The following is a 22,850-nucleotide window of genomic DNA, read 5'->3' as shown; positions in this document are numbered from 1 at the left end:
AGCATCGGGTCGTCTGTTGAAGTGGGCTATTGAGCTCAGCCAGTTCGAGATTTTTTACACTCTGCGAACTGCAATAAAAATCCAAGCCTTGGCTGATTTTGTGGCGGAATGCACAGGCTTCCGAGAAGACCCTGTGGAAGATTCACCCCAGGTCACCTCGGCCCAGGCGTCATGGAAGATCTTCGTAGATGGCTCATCTAATGAGAACGGCTCCGGGGCTGGAATCATTTTGATATCCCCAGAAGGACATAGATTCCACTCGGCGTTGAGATTCGGATTCAAGGCATCCAACAACGAGGCCGAATACGAAGCTTTGCTTGCTGGGCTAAGGGTGGCCCAAGAGCTGAAGGCCAGCTCCATTAAGTGCTTCAGCGATTCCCAGCTCGTCGTAAACCAGGTGCTAGGTGAATATCAAGCACAGGGAACCAAGATGGCTACTTACCTGGCCAAGGTAAAAGTCGAGCTGTCCGCATTCGAACGGGGCTCCGTCGAGCAGATACCTCAGGAGCAGAACACCAATGCAGATGCCTCGCCAAGCTCGCTACCTCAGGGGACACGGAGACTTTGGGGTTAGTACCGGTAGAGTTCTTGGAGAAACCAAGCATAGAAATCGAGGCGGAGGTCGAGATGGTCGATGCCAGACCGACCTGGATGACCCCCATCCTCCAATATCTCACCGAAGTAAAGTTACCTGAAGAGCGTAATGATGCAAGGCAGGTACTTTACCAAGCTCCCGGTATACGGTGGTAGATGGTCTACTATACCGGCGCGGGAACTCCCTGCCCCTCCTACGATGTGTTCTTCCGGGCGAAGCAAAGATCATTTTACAAGAAGTGCATGAGGGTTTTTGCGAAAATCACACTGGAGGGAAAAGCTTGGCCCTGAAGGTCTTAAGGCAAGGATACTACTGGCCCACTCTGTCGAAGGACTCGATCTCGTATGTCAAGAAATGTGACAAGTGCCAGCGATTTTCCACAGTTGCCCGAGCTCCACCAGTCGAGCTGAAGATGATCTCGTCCCCGTGGCCATTCGCGGTCTGGGGAATCGACTTGGTTGGCGCCCTCCCTACTGGAAAGGGAGGGGTCTGTTACGCGGTGATGTCTATCGACTACTTCACCAAGTGGGCTGAGGCAGAACCCTTGGCAACAATCACTTCCAAGATAGTCCTCGACTTCGTGGTCAAAAGCATTATTTGTCGGTTCAGGCTGCCAAAAAAGATCGTATCAGACAATGGGACGCAGTTCGACAGCAACCTCTTCACCGAATTCTGTGAAAGGTATGGCATTGTGAAAAGCTTCTCCTCCGTGGCCTATCCCCAGGCGAATGGAAAGGTCGAGGCCATCAATAAGACACTAAAGGTGAGCCTTAAGAAGAGACTGGATGAAGCCAAGGGAGTCTGGCCAGAACAGCTCCCCCAGGTACTGTGGGCATACCGGACCTCTCATCGAACTCCGACAGGTCATACTCTTTTATCCCTAGCTTTTGGGAGTGAGGTAGTCCTTCCTGTCGAGATTAAGGTATCTTCGCATAGAGTCCAGGCGTATGACCAGGACCGCAATCACAAACTGCTTTGCGCATCCCTCGACCTGATTGATGAAAGATGAGAAGATTCACAGCTCCAGCACGCGCATTGTCAACAAAAAATCACTCGTTATTTCAATTCAAAGGTCAAAAAGCATGCCTTTAGCATTGGCGATCTGGTCCTCAGGAGAGTCTTTTTAGCTCGTAAAGATCCCAAAGATGGAGTATTGGGACCAAACTGGGAAGGGCCGTACCAAGTAATCGAGGTCATAAAGGAAGGAACCTACAAGTTAGCTCGGCTTAATGGAGAAGCAGCCCCACGAACTTGGAATGCCATCCATTTGAAGAAATATTATCAATGATACCCTTGTAAGGCTTACTCAGAAAGGCCATTTTTTGTTTATTAAGCAATGAGAATTAAATCTTTTTTCATTATTGTGTATATTTGCGAATGTAATCTCAAGTAACCACGAAAGACCCTTTCCTAATTACTTGGGGGGCATATGGTGCCTGGATACAACCAGGTCGCCCTAAAGACTTAGAAGTTGATTCAAATCAATTGATCGATGTTTTTCTTAAAAAGCACGAGATATTGATAAAGGATTAACGCGAACTAAGTCGTATCCTGGATGTAACTAGGTCCTAAAACTTAGAAGTTAATTCAAATTGATTGATCATTGTTTTTCTTAAAAAGCACGAGATATTGATAAAAATTAACGCCAACTAAGTTTTCAAATTAACGTCCTGGATGTAACCAGGTCCTAAAACTTAGAAGTTAATTCAAATTGATTGATCGGTGTTTTTTTTAAAAAGCACAAGATATTAATCAAGAATTAACGCCAACTAAGTTTTCAAATTAACGTCCTGGATGTAACCAGGTCCTAAAACTTAGAAGTTAATTCAAATTGATTGATCGTTGTTTTTCTTAAAAAGCACGAGATATTAATAAAAAATTAACACGAACTAAGTTTTTAATTTAATGCCCATGATACAACCAGGACTTATCTTAGAAGTTGGTTCAAAATTGATTAGCATGTTTTTCCTAGAAAAGCATAAAATGTCAATCACAGCGCCAACAAAAAACTAAGACTATTACCAAAATGCATAGAGGAAAAAGGAGGTAAATCAATTAAAAGAAAAAACTTGATGAAGTCAATTGTCTCGAGGATAGAAAATCTCATACAAAGTTACAAAAAAAAATGTTCAAATGGTAAAAAGAAAAGAAGTCCTAGGCCCCGCCAGGCTGCTCCGATGAGGTCACCACCTCGCCCTCCTGCTCGGCGGCTGCGGAAGTCTCCTTGGTCTCAGAGGGCACCTCTTGCTAAAGGCAAGCTTTAAACTTCTCCAGGAAGCTATCCCATGCGTCCACCCCCAGAAAGGAGAAGTCACCATCTGGGTTGAAGACCCAGCATTGGTACAGCATAGCCTCCATGGAGAAGCTGGAAGCTGCCCTCTCCGTCGCCAGGGCAGCCTTGGCCTCCTCGGCCTCAGCTTTAGCGGCGTCCAGTGCGGCCCTGGCCTCCTCAAGCTCATTCCTTGCAGTGGCTAGGGTGGCCTTTGTTGCCTCGGCCTCCTGCAGCTTAGGTCGGGATGCATCCAACTCAGCCTGCACAGTCGCCAGGGCATCCTTGGCATCCTGCTCCTGCTTTTGGGCAGTCTTAAGGGCAGCCAGGGCAGTCTAATGCTCGCCCCTCATATCCTCGAGCCGAGCCCTAGAGTGGGATATGCTCCGGTGGAGAGCCAAGGCACCCTGCAGGACCAAAAGATAATAAGGCAATTGCCTTAGAAAAAAAAAACAAACATGTAATGCATACAAGCAAGGAATACCAATGGCAAGGCCAACTTACCGTGAGGGCCATCCCCAGCGAAGACTCCATCACGTTCTTCGGGCTCCCCGTCTCGATCGCCTGCAAGTCCCTCTCGGCGGCATTGTAGTAATCCACTGTGTAGCTCACCGTCTCGTAGACTGTCCCCCGAAAGATGTCGGGGATCTTCTCTAGAGCCCGGGGGTTCACCAGAACGCGCACCTCGGGGGTTGTGGTTGACAAGGTCCTGGGGGGCACCTCCGTTTCTCGAACAGGGGTGGGAGCTCGCGGGGGAGGCGGGGGCATCTTCATTATAGGAGGGGGTGGAGGCACTTTCTCCTGAGCTGCCGGAGCCTGGATTTTCCCCTTCGCAGGGGACTTGGAGGTACTCCCGATGGCCTTCTTCGCCAGCCAGAGCTTTTTCACCATGGGCTCAGAGGCTCCGGAGGAAGGGCTCCCCCCAGGGAACATAGCTCGTAGATCGTTGCTCTCGGGCTGGGACATCTCCTCTGGCAAAACAAAGACAGCATTAATATACAAGTAAAAATATTTGTGCGAGACAACAAAAGTAAAAGGGAAAACAGATCTCAAGTAAATATTGAAAGGGATCCTACCATCCAAGCTAGAGGAGGAATCTATGGTCACGACCACCGACCTCGGAGCTGCAGCAGGGGAATCTAAGATAACGACTTCTCGGGCTGGAAGAGGCTCTGGGTCGGAATCTGGCTCGGGACTAGACTCTTCTACATACTTCCTAAGACCCGGAGCTACTATACCCTCTCGAAGGGAGGGCCACGACCGAAGGTTGGTCCCATACTACTCAAAAAAGATCGACCTAAAGGCTAGGGTGTTATCTACGACTACAGTACCCCTAGGGCGGCTCATGTCATGTCCCAGCACGAGCTGGTCAACGCATTGGAGCAAGGTTACGTCGCGGTCTGGGTCACTTCGATGGCGATGAACGGGCTGGTTGGGATTGAACCTAGCTAACCGAAGGTCTGCAGTGGCCCTATATAGGTCCCTAAACATATAAGGATTACCTTGCCCGGAGGGACCGAGTGCTGCTCCGGACCGGGCCCTCTCCACGTCTATTTCTTGGGCGACCTCCAGCGCCCGCTTTTGCCTCACGATGGGCACCTCGTCTTCCTCGTCCTCTTCTTCTCTTGCGGCCTCCTCCTCGGGGATGGGCACCATCTCGCGAGCTGGAGGGAGGCCCCGCGGTCTCCCCAAGGCCAAAGTCTGGCCTGGGGAGATTAACTTGCACACCAGCATCGTCTCGTCGAACACGAGCTGGCGATAGTCCTTTTCGCTGGGGGGCAGCCCCGCCAATGTCTCGTATTGACCCCCGAGGGTCACAGACTTGGCCGTCCTCGCAAAAAATAAAAGATTTAAAATAAAGCTATTTAAGAGAATAAAAATAGACCAATAATGATTTGAAAATAAGTGTTAGAAGGAAAGATTATTAAGATACTAGAATCTACAAAATGTAAGTTTAATAATACTTATTAGTATATTGATTCTCAAGTTTTATTGATAATAAAAATAAGTCAAACTATCATTTTCCAAATAGATTTATAATTGTAAGCACAAATTACTTCTAAAAATATAGGATTTTTCTTCACTTTTCAAAAAGTATAATTTCAAAGTATTTAATGTGAATCAACTTAATCAAACAACAAAAAATCAAATAACATTATTTATAAGGCAAAACATAATATTTTTGTTCTAAGCATTGGATGTGTACAATTTAATGACACTTCTTACACAAATAATATTATGTTTTGCAAAATGAAGAACAAAGTGCATATTATCTAAAAATCCAAAATATGAGATATTAAAGATGAAAGACATATATGAAGAAGAAAAATCCATAAATTTTGGTGCATTACAAGGGAAATCAACATACAACATAAATATTATCTAGTTACAAGCTGCTTCATCATGATCTTAATAATCTTATGAAAAAGATTAAAAGCACATAACTAGAATGGAAATTACAAAATAATTAAAATACATACTTGAAAATGCTCTTGAAAAATCCCAAAATGGAAGAGAGAATGGTAGAGAGAAAATGGTAGAAAAGCATATGGTAACCAAAAATTAAGCCCCTAAATGGTCTTGAAATTCCATATTTATAGCCAAAATGAGAGCATTAAAATAATCAACTTAAATTAATTAAATAAAGTAAATATGGCATGTAGAGGTAAATTATAGGGTGTAATGATGATGTTGTGGTAAAATATGTGAAAAAATTGGGTAAAAAGGTGGCATTTTTGGACATAGGGGACAAAGGGACAAGGGAGCCATTTGTTGGGCTCAATAAGGGGCTAGCGGGGAAGGAGGTGTTGGTTGGCATTGGGTGGCTACGGTTGGGCCTGGGCTGCTTTGGGCTTGGAGCAGCAGGGAAAGGGGCCAGGCGGGCTGGGCAAGCTTGGGTCCTTTTGGGGCCGAACTGGGGCAAGCGGCCCGTGGTGGAGCAGCTGGCTGGTTGGGCTTCGCTGGGCCGAAGGTGGCAGTTGGGTGATGGGCTTTGTTGGGCGTGTGGGCCTGTGAAGGCTGGGCTGAAGCTTGGGCCATGGAGGCTCTTTCTTTCTTCTCAAAAATGCCATTTTTTCCTTCATTTTTTCTTGCTTTATCAAGAGCAAAAAAAATACAACAAATTATCTAAAAAAATTAAACATAAATTAAATTAAAACTAAATATTTTCAATAATAAAATATACAATATAAGTTCCATGAAAATATTAATTAAAACTTAATTTACTTAAACATTTAAGCTCAAAATTGCATCTTTTTTACTTCTAACTTAACAATATTAATTATAAATAATTAAACTACAACATATTATAATAAAATATCTATAAAAACATATAAAAATCTAAAAAATTACAATAAGACTAATAAATTAAAACTTACTCAAAAGTTCAAAGACTACAACAATTAGCATAAAAAAAATGTGGTAAAATAACTCTAATTTGTAGAGTTATCAACAATTGATGAATGTCGACAACTGAAAGATGGGATCGAAGGCTTGATCTCGAGGGGATATTTTGGACAGTACGTCAGGAACCAAAATACCAATCAAGCTTCGACAAGCCAAAGGGCAGCAGCTGCACAACCTGCCCAAAACAATAACTCCCGAGCTTGGGAGGACGAACGACCCCCTCTGATTGATGGAGAGGATGTAATAACCATCTCAGGGGGACCTCATATTGCAGGATCGGGCAGGAATGCCCAAAAGAGATACATGAATGAGCTCAAGACTTGAGACGGTTCTCCCTACAAACCTGAACCACGAGCTCCAAAACAACAAGGGGTTGAAACTCAACCCATAACGTTTACTGAAGAGGATGCATCACACGTTCAGTTTCCCCATAACGACCCTCTGATCATAACTCTCCAACTCGTGAACAAGAGGGTACATCGAGTCCTGATTGATAATGGGAGCTCGATGAATATCCTATATAAAATCACTCTAGAAAAGATGGGACTCGCGCTTCGCGACCTAAAAGCATGTGCAACAACATTGTACTATTTTTCAGGAGAAGGGATTGCCTGCATGGGATCCATCGAACTCCCTGTGACCTTGGGAGACTATCCAGTCTCAGTAACCAAGATGATGGAATTTGTTGTGGTGGACCTCCCATTGGCCTACAACATACTGCTCGGGAGACCCGCCCTAGTTGGGCTGGGGGAAGTGTCATCCGTTAGGCCTTTGTCCATCAAGTTCCCGACTTCTAGTGGCATCGGGATGCTGAAGGGAGACTAGTTCGCGGGAAGAGAATCCTATAGCATCTCCATAAGGGGAAAGAAGCAAACAAGTGCACGGGCACTTGTAATTATTCAGAACAAGGATGGGACGATCTTCGAGATAGATAAAGAGATCGACCCCAGGATAGAAGAAAGGGTTGACCTCGAACCTCTGGAAGAGCTCGAGGAGGTCAAGCTCGAAGAGGTAGATCCCTCGAAGACAGTGAAAGTAAGAAAGAATATCTCAAAAGAAGCGAAATAACAATTAATTTGCTTCTTAAGAGAAAACCAGGATGTGTTCGCATGGTCACACTCGGACATGGGGGGAATCAGTCCGAATGTCATGAGCCACGTGCTTAACATTGACAAAAGCTTCCCCCCAAAGCAACAAAAGCAAAGACTCCTGGACGATGATAGAAAGAAGGCCCTCAAAAAAGAAGTCAACAGGTTGAAGGAAAATTGATTCATATGAGATGCCTTCTATCCCAATTGGATTGCCAATCTAGTGTTGGTCTCGAAACCCAACAACAAATGGCAAAATTGCATTGACTACTCAGACCTTAACAAGGCATGTCCTAAAGATTGTTTCCCCTACCTCGGATAGATCAGCTCGTAGACGCCGCAGGTCACAACATCATGTCATTTATGGATGCTTATTCTAGATATAACCAGATTGCCATGCATGCACCGGACCAGGAACATACGAGCTTCGTAACCGAAAAGGGGTTATATTGCTACAATGTCATGTCTTTCGGGCTCAAAAATGCTGGAGCCACATACCAAAGGCTGGTGAACAGGATGTTTTCCGAACAAATAGGGAATAACATGGAAGTTTATATTGACGACATGCTTGTCAAGTCCAAACATAACAATAACCATGTGGTTGATCTTGCCGAATGCTTTACTGTGCTGCGAAAGTATAACATGAAACTTAATCCACAAAAGTGCTCTTTCAGAGTGTCTACGGGAAAGTTTCTGGGGTTTATAGTAAACGCGCAAAGAATAAAGGTTAATCAAGACAAGATCAAGGCATTGATTGATATGCCCTCACCTCGAAAGCATAAGGATGTCCAGAGCTTAACTAAACAGATGCGGCACTAAGTAGGTTTATTTCAAAGTCTCCAGATTGTTGTCTTCCCTTTTTCAACCTTTTGAGAGGGGGCAAAAAATTCGAGTGGTCGAAGGAGTGCAAGCTTGCGTTCCAAAACCTAAAGAAGCACCTCGCCGAACCACCAATCTTGGCAAAACCTATCACGGGTGAAATCTTGTATTTATACCTCGCTACAACCGAGCATGCCATTAGTGTCGTGCTCGATCGAGAAGAAAAGAAGGTACAAAAACCAGTGTACTATGTCAGCAAAAGGTTACTGGAGGCAGAATCGAGATACCCGTTAATGGAAAAACTGGCTCTCAGCCTGATCCACTAATCTCGAAAGCTCCGACCTTATTTCCAAGCACACCCCATTCATGTGCTAGCTGACCAACCACTACGACAAGTTCTATCTAAACTTGAAGCTTCTAGAAGATTGTTAAAGTGGGCTATTGAACTCAGACAATTCGAGATCACATACCACCCGAGAACGACCATCAAGGGGCAGGCCCTGGCAGACTTCATTGTTGAGTGTACAGGAGTATCTAATGATGAAGTTGTAACCCCATCCCACGAGCTGTGGAAACTTTACATTGACGTATCCTCCAACAAACATGGATCGGGGGCAAGCATTGTACTGATCACCCTAGTAGGAAATCGATTCCACTCAGCCTTAAGGTTCAACTTCGAGGCATTGAATTGCAAGGTTGAATACGAAGCATTACTAGCAGGACTTTGAATAGCCAAGGAACTTAAAGCAAAGGCTATACACTGCTATAGTGACTCACAGTGGGTGGTCAACCAAGTTTTGGGGGGATATTAGGCTCGTGGCATAAAAATGGCTGCATATTTGGAAAAAGACAATGTTGCGCTCAAACAGTTCGAGTTCTACGCTATAGAACAAGCTCCCCAAGAACAAAATTCGAATGCAGACGCGTTGGCCAAGCTCGCCACCACCAGCGAGGCCGATACATTGAACGTGATCCCGGTAGAATTTCTGTCGACCCCCAGTATCAACAAGCCTGACGAAGAAGACGTATGCATGATCGATTCTCAACCTACCTGGATGACCCTAATAGTCGATTACCTCAAAACTGGAATTCACCCAGCAGAACAAAACGAGGCTCAGAAACTGATGTATCAATCCTGAGGTACACTATTGTGGATGGAAGGCTGTATCGAAGAGGGTATTCTATGCCATTACTCTGATGTGTAACTCCACCCGAGGCAAAGAAATTTTTTGAAGAAATTCATGAAGGGTTTTGTGGATATCACATTGGTGGGCATAGTCTATCCAAAAAGGTCAGAAGGCAAGGGTATTTCTGCCCCACAGTCAAGGCAGATGCGTTCGAATACGTCAAAAAATGTGATAAGTGCCAACAATTTGCCTCAATTCCACGAGCTCCACCTACTGAGCTCAACATGTTGACCTCCCTGCGGCCATTCGCGGTGTGGAGAATTGACCTTAGAGGCTCGCTACTAATAGACAAAGGTGGAGTAAAGTATGATGTGGTCGCGGTCGATTATTTCACAAAATAAACCGAAGCCAAACCCTTGGCCACGATTACCTCGAACAAAGTTTTAGACTTTGTGGTAAAGAATATCATCTTTCGATATGGGATGTCCAAGAAGATAGTGTCGGACAATGGTACTCAGTTTGACAGTGACCTGTTTACCCATTTTTGCGAGAAGAATGGGATAATAAAAAGCTTCTCCTCCGCCGCCCATCTCCAATCAAATGGCCAGGTCAAAGCAGTCAACAAAACCCTTAAAATCTCCATAAAGAAGAGGTTGGAGGAGGCTAAGGGGAGGTGGCCCGAGGATTTACCTCAGGTTTTATGGGCTTATCGAACCACAACTCGAACTTCAACAGGGCATACTCCCTTCTCCCTAGCGTATGGATGCGAGGCCATGTTTCTGATTGAAGTCGAAATACCCACAATATGGAGCCATGCCTACAATCAGGCCTCGAACCAATCCCATCTCTAAGAAAGTCTAGACCTCATTGAAGAAAGATGAGATGAAGCTCAATTGAAAAATGCTGCATACCAGCAACGAGCTACCAGATATTTCAAGAAGAGGGTTCGAGATAGAAAATTCAGATTGGGAAGGACCCGTCTTCTGGAGTACTCGAACCTAACTGGGAAGGACCTTACCAGATCGAGTCTGTCATCCGGCCTGGGCATATAAATTGGCAAGAGTAAATGGAGAGTTGGTGCCGCAAGCTTGGAATGGTGAACATTTACAAGCTTATTATCAATAATGTAGGATGGGTGTTTTATCGTAACCAAGCTTGTTTAAATTTCAGACATTTGTTAATAAAAATGTTAAATTTTGTTCAAAAGTTTTTTTCTTTATTAAATGTTGTATTTTTTGCAAACTATCTTAATTAAATAACCTATGGTCACTAGTGTATACAATAATACCATAAGTTTGAAAAAATAAATAACATAGAATAATAATGCCCGGTGATTAGTGCTCAAAAGATGTCATTTTATCACGTTTAAGTTCAAATTAAATTAAGTTTTGAATAATATTTTCTTGAATTTATTATGATATATTCTTTAAATGGAAAATATTAGTTTTAATTTTATTTAAAAATATTTTATATGAATTATAATGCATTTGAGCCTAATTAAAAGAAAAAAATATAAAAAAGAAAAGAAAAGAATTAAACTTGAAAAATGAGAGCTGAAAAATGATATTATTGTAGTTAACTTCTTTTTTTTTGTTTCATTTGAAGCCCAATGGAGGCCCACGGTTCCAAGCCCACAGCCAAGCCGAGCCAGCCGCCACCGAGCCAGCCGCCAGCCGAGCCGCCTGCCACCCTGACATCTGCGCCTGCCAGCTGCCTGTCAGCCGCCTGCCGCCTGCCGCCTGCCACCTGCCACCTGACGCCTGTCAGCCGCGTGCAGCAGCTGTGGGTGTGCGCCTCGGGCCGCGTGCAGCAGCTCACTCCCTTAACCAGCTCCGGTCCATTTTTTTTCCCAGCTGCCATTGTACTCCCAGCCCAACTTTTAAGCACTTTGGGCCTTGCAAAATTACCACTTTGAGCTTCAAAGCTCAAAATTTTTGGTGTTTTTGAAAAAGAACATTTTGACCATACACCAAAATAGCTAGGTTAATATTAATAATAAGATTTGATTTTTCAAAATCATATTTTATTATTAATATTTCATATTTATTTTGTAAACCCCAAATTGTTATTTAATCTCTTTTTAGTCCTTCTCTCCATCTATAAATAGGGACACTTTCTTCACATTTTGTATGTAATTTTTAGAGTAGAGAAACTATAGCAAAATTTCCACTCACTTTCTTCTCATATTTTCTTCTTAGAATTTTGTGAGAATCATGAGCATAATGGCCTAATCTTCCTAGGAAGGTTAGGGATGATTCCATATGCAAGTGATGTTATTTTCCTACTTTGATTTACTATGTTCTTAATGTAATATATTTGAGTTATTTATGTTCTTTCATCTCTATCTTTATTTTGTTATCTTTATTTACTTATGCTAATAGTATGTAGGATTAGTCATGCTCTTTCTATGTGCTTCTAATTAGTAAAAGTAATATTGATACATAATTTTATGTCTAATCTTCTATTGCATTATTGCCCTTGGGTATTTTGTCATTTTTAGATTTTTCATAAGATTAACTTTGTGCTTTTAAAGTAAAGAACTTTATAACTCAAATGGACTTTTGTTAGAAAAGAATATGGACTTTAATGTTAGATTTTCCAAGTAAATGTTGGGATGTGAATTATTTACTTGTGTATTTTTGTAAATCAAGTAACTAAGTAACTAAGCAAGCATATGGATGATTCTTAAAACCTTTCCACTTCTCAAACTCTTGATTACATCTTGCATTTATCTCACTTTATCATTTCATCAAAAAAATACAATACTAAAATCTCAAACCTCTTTCCATTTACAATTTTATTTATTTCTTGTTACTAACTTTTTGTGTTATTTTCTACTAATCTTTTGATTTTAGGTTGCCTCCTTGTGGATCGACCGTCCGATTATACTACAACCACCGCTTAGTGGTTGTCACATTTTGGGCGTTAAACAAATTTTGGCGCCGTTGCCGGGGAGGTAATTTTCAAAGGTTTAGTGAAATTTCTACAAAAAATGTTAGTAACCTTATTTGTATTTTTGTTGGTGTAAATATTGTGGTAGTATAGTTTTTGTTTTTATTATTATTATTATTTTTTATTTACTAATATTATTAAAAAAAAATTCCAAAAAAAAAAATAGTTATTTATATATATATATATTTTTTTTCTTTTTCTTTCTTCCTTTATTTTTTTTTTTTGGTAAAACAAAAACAAAAAAATAAAATTACACTATACATATAAAAAAAAAACGTTCAAAAAAAAAAAGAAAAAAAACATATATATTTAATTATTATATATATTTAGTTCTCCATTATTATTTTTTTCTACTTTTCGGATACCATATAAAATAATATTATATAGATATATATATATATATGTAAACCTATATAATTTATTTTCTCTTTTTTTTAACTATAGTTTTATTAATCTTTCTTTTTTTTTTTCTCTCTTTCTTTTTTTTTAGTTAAATAAATATTTGTAAAAAAAAATTAAGTTACTTTTTTTTTCTTTTCTTTATTTTATATTTTGTGTTTTTTTTATTTTGTTGCTTAGTTTAGGTTTTTCTTTTCCTTTGCCTTAGTTTTCCTTAGAATTTAGGTTTAAAAAAAAAAAAAACATAAAATTGTTCATAAAATTTCAATCATAAAACGCTTAGTATTGGGAACAATTGTGTAATATTACAAATGGTAGAAACCGATATTGTTCTGTCTAGAAATATTGGTTGTTAAATAAGGTTTGTGATAGCGTTACCCTCCACACTTACCTGGGAACCTCGGGGAGTTCTGTCTAGGCAAGTGTGGGTCTAAAGCGGTACCTTGGCAACCTTCCCAATCGGCCTGGGAACATTTCGAGCATCTACCTTTGCATTATTACATTGTTGAACTTATTACTATAAGAAAACCAAGCTTGTTTTGTCAAAATAAGCAATTTCACTTTGCTTAAAGGTTGTTTGGTCGAAAAGGTTGACTTGTGATCCACCATACTTACTCAGTAACCTCGGGGAGTTCTAGTAAGGCGTTGGAGATCACCTGAAAACCTCCAATTCTACCTGGGAACAAGTTTAACAAAAAAAAAATCAATCAAAAAAAAATCAAAAAAAAAAAAGAGAAACATAAAATACATCTAATTCTGATTTCCGAGAGTGGATGAATCATCACGAAACTTCCAGTGACACTTCTTCCAATTCATCTGCCACTCCTACCGGAACTCCTTCCACCAATCCTGCTTCTCCACAAACTTTCGCTGATAATAACCCATTCGCAATGGCTCGCAATGATGACATCCAACCAAGAACTCTCAATGACTACCTCCATCCCACTCGCACTTCCACACCTTCATGCATTATCTTCCCTCCTAATATGCCTGCATTAGACTTTAAACCTGGCATGATTCAACTCTTGCCTACATTTCATGGAATGGAAAACGAAAGCCCATACGTGCATATCAGAGAATTCGAGGAGGTGGTAGCCACGTTCTATAACCGAGCCGACAATGTCGATGCTGTGCGACTGAAGTTCTTCCCTTTCTCCTTGAAGGACAAAGCCAAAAGCTAGTTGTACTCTTTGAGACCTAGGTCGATTGGAACATGGGAGGAGATGACTAAATCTTTCTTTCTGAAACACTTCCCTAGCCATAAGACCAACAGTCTGAAACGACAGATTTCCACATTTTCCCAAAAAGACAATGAAACGTTCTATCAAGTCTGGGAAAGATTCAAAGATCTGTTAAATCAATGCCCGCACCATGGCTATGAGAACTGACGCTTGGTCAGTTACTTCTATGAAGGCCTCACGAGTCATGAGCGCCAGTTTGTAGAGATGCTATGCAATGGTGAATTCCTCGAAAAAGAGCCAGACGATGCTCTTGAATATCTCGAAGAAACTGCAAAAAAATCTCACACCTGGACTGGTCCAAGTGCTACTGACAGCACCAACCAACACAAACCATCAAGGATCTATCAACTTCGAGAAGAGGATAGTATTAAGGCCCAACTCGAAGCTTTGAAAAAGCAGTTTGAGGTCTTAATGATGAAAAATGGGCAAAAGTCGCACATGATCGCTCAAGTGGAACCGCAAGAACCTTGCTTTGTTTGTGGAGGGACGGAGCACTTAGCTAAGGACTGCTTAACTTTGAATGAAATGAGGGGGGTTTATGAGGAGCAATGCAATGCCTTAGGGGCATATAACAAGCCATTCTCCCATACGTACAACCCTGGTTGGAGAAACCACCCAAATTTCAGTTTGAGAGATTCCAACCAAGCTCAATCGTTTGGAGGCCAATGGAGAAATGAGCAACAAGTTCAACCATCAAAGGCGTATTCTGCACCTCATTACAATGCTCATCCACAATGCAATTCTCTCGAGAATACTCTTCATGCATTCATGGAGGAACAATCCAAACTGAATCGCCAAATGATGGAAGAAATCAAGGAAATGAAATGTCAATTCTCAAAATTGACTGAATCCTTGGCCATTCCTGAAAAAGGAAAACTTCCTTCCCAACCGAAATTCAATGTTCAAGGCCAACACATGGCCCAATCTTCAAATTCAAATGATCAAAACGTCAAGGAAGTGAATGCCATCACGACGAGAAGCGGTAAAACTTTGTCAGACCCACCCCTTAAATCCAACTCTCCCAGTATTCCAAAAGTCATTTCCGAAAATCCACCACTCAATGCCACCCCAAAGGTACCATTCCCCCAGGCTTTGAAACTTGTTGGGAAACTTCCTGATAACCGAGCTGAACTTCTTGAGCACTTGACACAAGTGAAGATTAATCTTCCTTTGCTTCACATCATTAAACAAGTGCCCGCTTATGCCAAAATCATCAAGGATCTTTGTACTGCAAAAAGGAAGCACCATGTCAAGAAGACTGCTTTCTTGACCGAGCAAGTGAGTGCGGTGATTGAACAAAAGACACCGCCAAAATACAAAGATCCCGGTTGTCCCACCATTTCTTGCCAAATTGGGACCCATGAAGTCAGCCAAGCCTTACTTGATCTTGGCGCGAGTGTCAATCTCATGCCTTATTATGTATACTCGCAACTCGGTCTTGGAGAAATGAAGCCAACATCTATTGTACAACAGCTTGCTGATCGTTCCACCAAAAAGCCTAGGGGTATCGTTGAGGATGTATTGGTTCAAATTGAAAAATTCTATTACCCCGTGGATTTTCTTATTCTTGATACCCAATCTGTGGTGAACATGGAGTCTAAAATTCCTATTATCCTTGGAAGACCATTCCTTGCTACTGCAAATGCTTTGATCAATTGTCGGAATGGTCTAATGAAGATATCGTTTGGAAACATGACTCTTGAAGTCAATATCTTCCACATCGGGAAACAACCCCGAGAAGATGATGAATGCTATCAAAAATTCATGATTGACTCTTTAATTCCCGAGGAGGTTCAATTGCGCAACAATTTTGATAATCTTGATGAACTCCTCCTTCTGTCCAACATCGAAAGTCCGAACTCTATTGAGTCTACTCTTGCAATATCAGATCGCATAGACTCACGCAATAGAAGGACTCAGTTTTGGAAACCTCGCTTTGAAGAGCTACCTCGCGAAAGGGCACAGCCGAAAACTTCAGCCGAAGAGGTTCCAACTGTTCAATTGACCCAACTTCCTGAGGGTTTGAAACATGCCTTCTTGGGAGACGGTGAAACCTTTCCAATTATCATCTCATCCAACCTTCAAAATTCTCAAGAATTGCAGTTACTCGAGCTACTGCGAACGCATAAATCTGCGATAGGTTGGACGCTTGCTGATATCAAAGGTATTAGCCCGTTAATTTGCTCCCATCGAATCAATCTGGAGGATGAAGCCATTCCCCGAAGAGACCCTCAGCGGCGACTGAACCCCACGATGAAAGAAGTTGTAAAAAATGAAGTTTTGAAATTGCTAGATGCTGGTATTATTTACCCGGTAGCAGATAGCAAATGGGTAAGTCCAACTCAAGTTGTGCCCAAGAAATCTGGTGTCACCGTTATCCAAAACGAAAAAGGGGCCCTTGTCCCCACAAGAACGGTGACGGGGTGGCGCATGTGCATTGATTATAGAAAATTGAATGCCGCCTCCCGCAAAGATCATTTTCCACTCCCATTCATTGATCAAATCCTTGAACGCGTAGCTGGTCATCCTTTCTATTGCTTTCTTGATGGTTATTCTGGCTATTATCAAATTGAGATTGCATTGGAGGATCAAGATAAGACCACTTTCACTTGTCCCTTTGGCACGTTTGCCTTCCGGCGTATGCCATTTGGCTTGTGTAATGCACCAGCTACTTTCCAAAGATGCATGATGAGCATCTTTAGTGACATGATTGAAAAATCAATGGAAGTATTCATGGATGACCTAACCGTTTTTGGCAACTCCTTTGAGACATGTCTTCTTCATCTTGAAGCTGTTTTAAAACGATGCATCGAGAAGGGACTTGTCCTCAATTGGGAGAAATGCCACTTCATGGTACCTTCTGGCATAGTCTTAGGTCACATTGTTTCTGAAAAAGGAATTGAGGTTGATCAATCCAAAGTCGACCTTATCTCCAACCTGCCGACTCCTAAGACTGTCAAAGATGTTAGGTCATTTCTTGGTCATGCTGGTTTCTATAGGAGGTTCATACAAAAAATTTCAATGATTGCTCGTCCGCTGAGAAACCTCCTAGCCAAAGATGTTACCTTTGAGTGGACACCTAAGTGTGAGGAATCATTCCGAGCGCTTGTCAATTCGCTCACTTCCGCTCCCATCATTCAGTCACCCGATTGGAGTCTTCCTTTCGAGATCATGTGTGACGCCAGCAACTTTGCTGTGGGAGCTGTGCTAGGACAACGAAGGGAGGGGAAACCCTTTGTTGTCTATTATGCAAGCCGAACTCTCAATAGTGCCAAAATGAACTATTCAACTACTGAAAAAGAGTTGCTTGCCGTTGTCTTTGCCCTTGACAAATTTAGCTCTTATTTGATTGGATCACCTATTACGATCTTCACAGATCACTCCGCCCTTAAGTATCTCCTTTCCAAAAAGGATGCTAAGGCGCGATTAATACGGTGGATCCTTCTCCTGCAAGAATTTGATATAACAATCAAAGACAAGAAAGGTGTTGAAAATGTCGTCGCAGACCACTTGTCCCGACTTGAATTCAGCGATCCCGCTGACGGTCCACCTATTCATGATGATTTCCCCGATGAACAATTGCTTTCTGTTGCTAAGTTGCCGTGGTACGCTCACATTGTAAACTACTTAGTAACAGGTGAACTCCCATCCGAATGGAGTTCACAAGACAAACGCAAATTTCTGGTCGAGGTGTGCAATTTCTTTTGGGATGACCCATACTTATTCAAGTATTGCCCTGACCAAATCATGCGAAGATGCATCCACGACGATGAGGTGTCTAGTGTGCTGAATTTTTGCCACAATGATGCTTGTGGTGGTCACTTCTCTGTGAAGAAAACCGTTGCAAAAATCTTGCAATGCGGCCTTTACTGGCCCACCTTGTTCAAAGACACCAATGATTTCTGTCGTTCTTGTGTAAGGTGCCAAAAGTTAGGATCCTTATCCCGTCGGCACATGATGCCCTTGAACCCAATTCTTGTTATTGAAATATTTGATTGTTGGGGGATAGACTTTATGGGACCATTTCCACCTTCTTTTGGCTACCTTTACATTCTCCTCGCTATGGATTATGTTTCCAAATGGGTCGAGGTTGTACCATGTCGAACCAATGATAACGCTACAGTTGTCAAATTCTTGAAAGAAAATGTGTTATCAAGGTTCGGTACCCCTCGCGCTATCATCAGTGATCAAGGCACTCATTTTTGCAACCGATCCTTTGAGGCTCTTAAGCGCAAGTACGGTGTACTTCATAAAGTTGCAAATGCCTATCATCCACAGACCAATGGTCAGGCCGAGTTAGCCAATAGGGAGATAAAACACATTCTGGAAAAGACGGTAAATCCTGACCGCAAAGATTGGTCTACACGACTTCTAGACGCTCTTTGGGCATACCGCACTGCTTTCAAGTCCCCTCTTGGGATGTCTCCCTATCGGCTTGTCTTTGGCAAAGCCTGTCATTTACCTGTCGAGCTCGAGCATAAAGCATACTGGGCTATCAAAGCCCTAAACTTTGATCTGAATGCCGCAGGTATCAATCGCAAACTCCAGTTGTCCGAAATTGAGGAGTTGAGAAACGATGCATATGACAATTCCAAGATTTATAAGGAAAAATTGAAAATCGCTCACGACAAACAAATCCTGCGAAAACACTTTGAGCCAAATCAAAAAGTGCATCTGTATGACTCTCGCTTGCACTTGCATCCTGGTAAACTGCGATCGCGATGGACTGGCCCATTTGTAGTAAAGCAAGTCTTCCCCAACGGTTCGGTGGAGGTCGAGGATCCAACCGATGGGAGAATTTTTCGCGTCAATGGCCAACGGCTGAAGCATTACATTGAGAGTGTGAGTCATGTTGAAGAGGTCCTTCTTAAGGACCCAATCTATACACTCTGACGTTCTGAATGGTTTGTTGTTGTTCTTTTTCTTTTTATTTTTCATTAGCTTTATTTTTCTGTCTTTCTTTTATTTTTGTATGCTTTTCGTTTTTGTATTTTGTTTTGGGGTTTTGTTACCAGGCTATTTTCGCTCTCACCTCATGGACATGGTCATCATCCAGGTGTTCTCTTTCCTTATCTTTTTCATTGCTTATTCATTTTGACATTGAGGACCCTGTCTGATTTTTGGTTGGGGGTGGTGAACATGCATTGGCTTTCATTTGTAAAATCTTATTGTTACGTCATTAGCAGTCATTTGGAAAACATTATTGTCTTGTTGAATTTTTAAGTCAAATTTTTTCAACATTATCCAAGCATGAGTAGAATTTGTTGGTTTGAGTCAGTTCTTACTATATTTAGCTATTAAGAAGTGATTTTCAGAGTTCTTTTGTGCACTTTCCAAACATATGATAAATAAATTGGTTGTTAACACAAATAGTTGAGAGAAATTTCAAGTTTAAAGTTTTTCATTTCTTGGTGAGTTGTGAGAGTTGAGAAAACAACTTTTTGAATTTTTATTGATCATTTGAGTTGGTAAAGTCACATATTTGGAATTTAAAACATGACATTTACTAGAGGGATATTTTTCATTTAAGAAAAGTCTTTGTAATAAATTTGTGTTCTATTTATTGTATTGTATTTGTAATTTCCTTTTTATTTTTGTGTTGCCTCTTGTCAAAAAAAAAAATTTTTAAAAAAAAAGAAAACAAAAGAAAAAAAATAATAGAAAAAAAAAGATAAAAAAAAAAAAAAGAGAGAACAAGAGCAACACTTCCTTCTATTATTGTGTAATTGTATTAAAAAAAAAAATTATCATTATAGTTCATTGTCTTATTTATCATTTCTAATTAGTTGTCATTTTGTTCTTAGAGTTTTCTCATGTAAATCCTAAAGGTTGTTTGTCATTTGAATTCTAATAAGTTGATTTGCCTATCTTGTGATCAATATTTGTTCAAATTGCTTGTCCTAAAAAGTTTATCTTTTCTCAATTGAGCGTAAACTGTTACATTTCCAACTCCAAGAGTGTAATCCTTCCCATACAATACTTTCGATGCCCGTGAGGAATTTGGAGTTGAGATCTTTATACTTTTAAGATTTTTCGATACTATTTGTGTTATGGCTTGTGAGAAAAAGAATATGATTTGGTGCACACACACACAACTCTGAAATCGCAACTATAGTAGCTTAGATAGTAATTTCTGACTTCTTGCTGATAATTTGAAAATGCTTAGATGATTTTGCTTGGTTTGACTTGATTATTCAACTTGACAATTTTCTTTTTCGCTTGAACTGCTAGGGACTAGCAATAAGCTGGTTGGGGGTTGTGATTAGTGCTCAAAAGATGTCATTTTATCAAGTTTAAGTTCAAATTAAATTAAGTTTTGAATAATATTTTCTTGAATTTATTATGATATATTCAGTAAATGTAAAATTTTAATTTAAAAATATTTTATATGAATTATAATGCATTTGAGCCTAATTAAAAGAAAAAAATATAAAAAAGAAAAGAAAAGAATTAAACTTGAAAAATGAGAGCTGAAAAATGATATTATTGTAGTTAACTTCTTTTTTTTTGTTTCATTTGAAGCCCAATGGAGGCCCACGGTTCCAAGCCCACAGCCAAGCCGAGCCAGCCGCCACCGAGCCAGCCGCCACCGAGCCAGCCGCCAGCCGAGCCGCCTGCCACCCTGACATCTGCGCCTGCCAGCCACCTGTCAGCCGCCTGCCGCCTGCCACCTGCCACCTGACGCCTGTCAGCCGCGTGCAGCAGCTGTGGGTGTGCGCCTCGGGCCGCGTGCAGCAGCTCACTCCCTTAACCAGCTCCGGTCCATTTTTTTTCCCAGCTGCCATTGTACTCCCAGCCCAACTTTTAAGCACTTTGGGCCTTGCAAAATTACCACTTTGAGCTTCAAAGCTCATAATTTTTGGTGTTTTTGAAAAAGAACATTTTGACCATACACCAAAATAGCTAGGTTAATATTAATAATAAGATTTGATTTTTCAAAATCATATTTTATTATTAATATTTCATATTTATTTTATAAACCCCAAATTGTTATTTAATCTCTTTTTAGTCCTTCTCTCCATCTATAAATAGGGACACTTTCTTCACATTTTGTATGTAATTTTTAGAGTAGAGAAACTATAGCAAAATTTCCACTCACTTTCTTCTCATATTTTCTTCTTAGAATTTTGTGAGAATCATGAGCATAATGGCCTAATCTTCCTAGGAAGGTTAGGGATGATTCCATATGCAAGTGATGTTATTTTCCTACTTTGATTTACTATGTTCTTAATGTAATATATTTGAGTTATTTATGTTCTTTCATCTCTATCTTTATTTTGTTATCTTTATTTACTTATGCTAATAGTATGTAGGATTAGTCATGCTCTTTCTATGTGCTTCTAATTAGTAAAAGTAATATTGATACATAATTTTATGTCTAATCTTCTATTGCATTATTGCCCTTGGGTATTTTGTCATTTTTAGATTTTTCATAAGATTAACTTTGTGCTTTTAAAGTAAAGAACTTTATAACTCAAATGGACTTTTGTTAGAAAAGAATATGGACTTTAATGTTAGATTTTCCAAGTAAATGTTGGGATGTGAACTATTTACTTGTGTATTTTTGTAAATCAAGTAACTAGTAACTAAGCAAGCATATGGATGATTCTTGAAACCTTTCCACTTCTCAAACTCTTGATTACATCTTACATTTATCTCACTTTATCATTTCATCAAAAAATACAATACTAAAATCTCAAACCTCTTTCCATTTACAATTTTATTTATTTCTTGTTACTAACTTTTTGTGTTATTTTCTACTAATCTTTTGATTTTAGGTTGCCTCCTTGTGGATCGACCGCCCGATTATACTACAACCACCGCTTAGTGGTTGTCACATTTTGGGCGTTAAACACCCGGATCATTAACCTGACATAAAAGTGTGAAGTATACATGTGAACGAGCTAAAGCTATCTGGATATAACCAGATTCACGAACGAAGATTGTCTGAACATAACCAGACTATAAAAATTATATAAGTGTATGGATTAATAACCAAACATGTGAGTTAAAGCTATCTAGATATAACCAGATTCGCGAGCTAAGATTGTTTGGACATAACCAGACTGTAAAAATTATAAGTGTGTGGATTAATAACCAAACACGCAAGCTAAAGCTATCTAGATATAACCAGATTCGTGAGCTAAGATAAGTTTGGAACAAACCAACTAAAACTAATCGACGGAAAGTTGGAATGTAAATAAACCTACTTCGAATTAAGTCGGGTCCGAGGCTGGAAAATTTTGCAAAAATTAGTTTCGACCTCACAACCTTGAGGGGCTACTAGAATATGAGAAAAAGTGACTAGAAGAGCAAAATATCACTAAACTACTAAGATTACACGCCATATAAGTACTTTCGAGTGCATGGTAAAAGTAAATTCCGACATTGACAATAACGGGGTAGGACATGGATATATCGAGTAAACTGTGCATGAATGGATTGAAACTCGAGCTTAAATCCAACAAGTTTGTTTGTACGAATAAACAAACATAAAAGCAAACCTTTAGTATGAAATGCTTGAAATATTTCGACCTAGAAATATAAAGCAAAAATATTAAAGAAAAATTTGCATGTAAAATCAAATGCATAAAAGTTTTCGAGCTAGAAAATTGTGTTCATGAAGATTAAAATTATTGTTTAAATAAACATAAAATAGCCCTAAAATGAGCTATGTATTGTCTTTGCCTCAAGGGCATAAATATAAAAGGTGTTACAAAAATTTATGGGACGCAACCCATGACCTCGCTTCTATGAAGCAGGCACATCCCCGTCAGCAGCACCTGACTTCTCCGCCACCTCCTCTGCCTCGTCCATGGCATCCTCCTCGTCGAGTCGAGCTTGCCACCTCTTAAGGAATTCATCTTCGAGGTTGTCCAAAAATCTTGTGTCGAGATCAGTGTTGTTGGCCTAGATACAGTACATCCCGAGACGACGGTGGCCCAAGGGCCTTGC

At 40.5% G+C, this 22,850-nt stretch overlaps 1 non-coding gene across 1 annotated transcript; it reads right to left on the bottom strand.

Annotated features, from left to right (window-relative positions):
• Positions 1–13,925: 13,925 nt before the first annotated feature.
• LOC133787466 (small nucleolar RNA R71) lies at positions 13,926–14,032 on the bottom strand. The gene has a single exon (XR_009872487.1). It is a non-coding gene; the product is annotated as a small nucleolar RNA R71 (small nucleolar RNA).
• Between the last annotated feature and the right edge of the window lie 8,818 nt (positions 14,033–22,850).

The sequence above is a fragment of the Humulus lupulus genome, chromosome 6 (genome assembly GCF_963169125.1).
Source record: "Humulus lupulus chromosome 6, drHumLupu1.1, whole genome shotgun sequence".
Taxonomy (NCBI): Eukaryota; Viridiplantae; Streptophyta; class Magnoliopsida; order Rosales; family Cannabaceae; genus Humulus; species Humulus lupulus.
The sequence above is the reverse complement of the archived record's forward strand: the minus strand, read 5'-3'. Positions and strand labels throughout refer to the sequence as shown.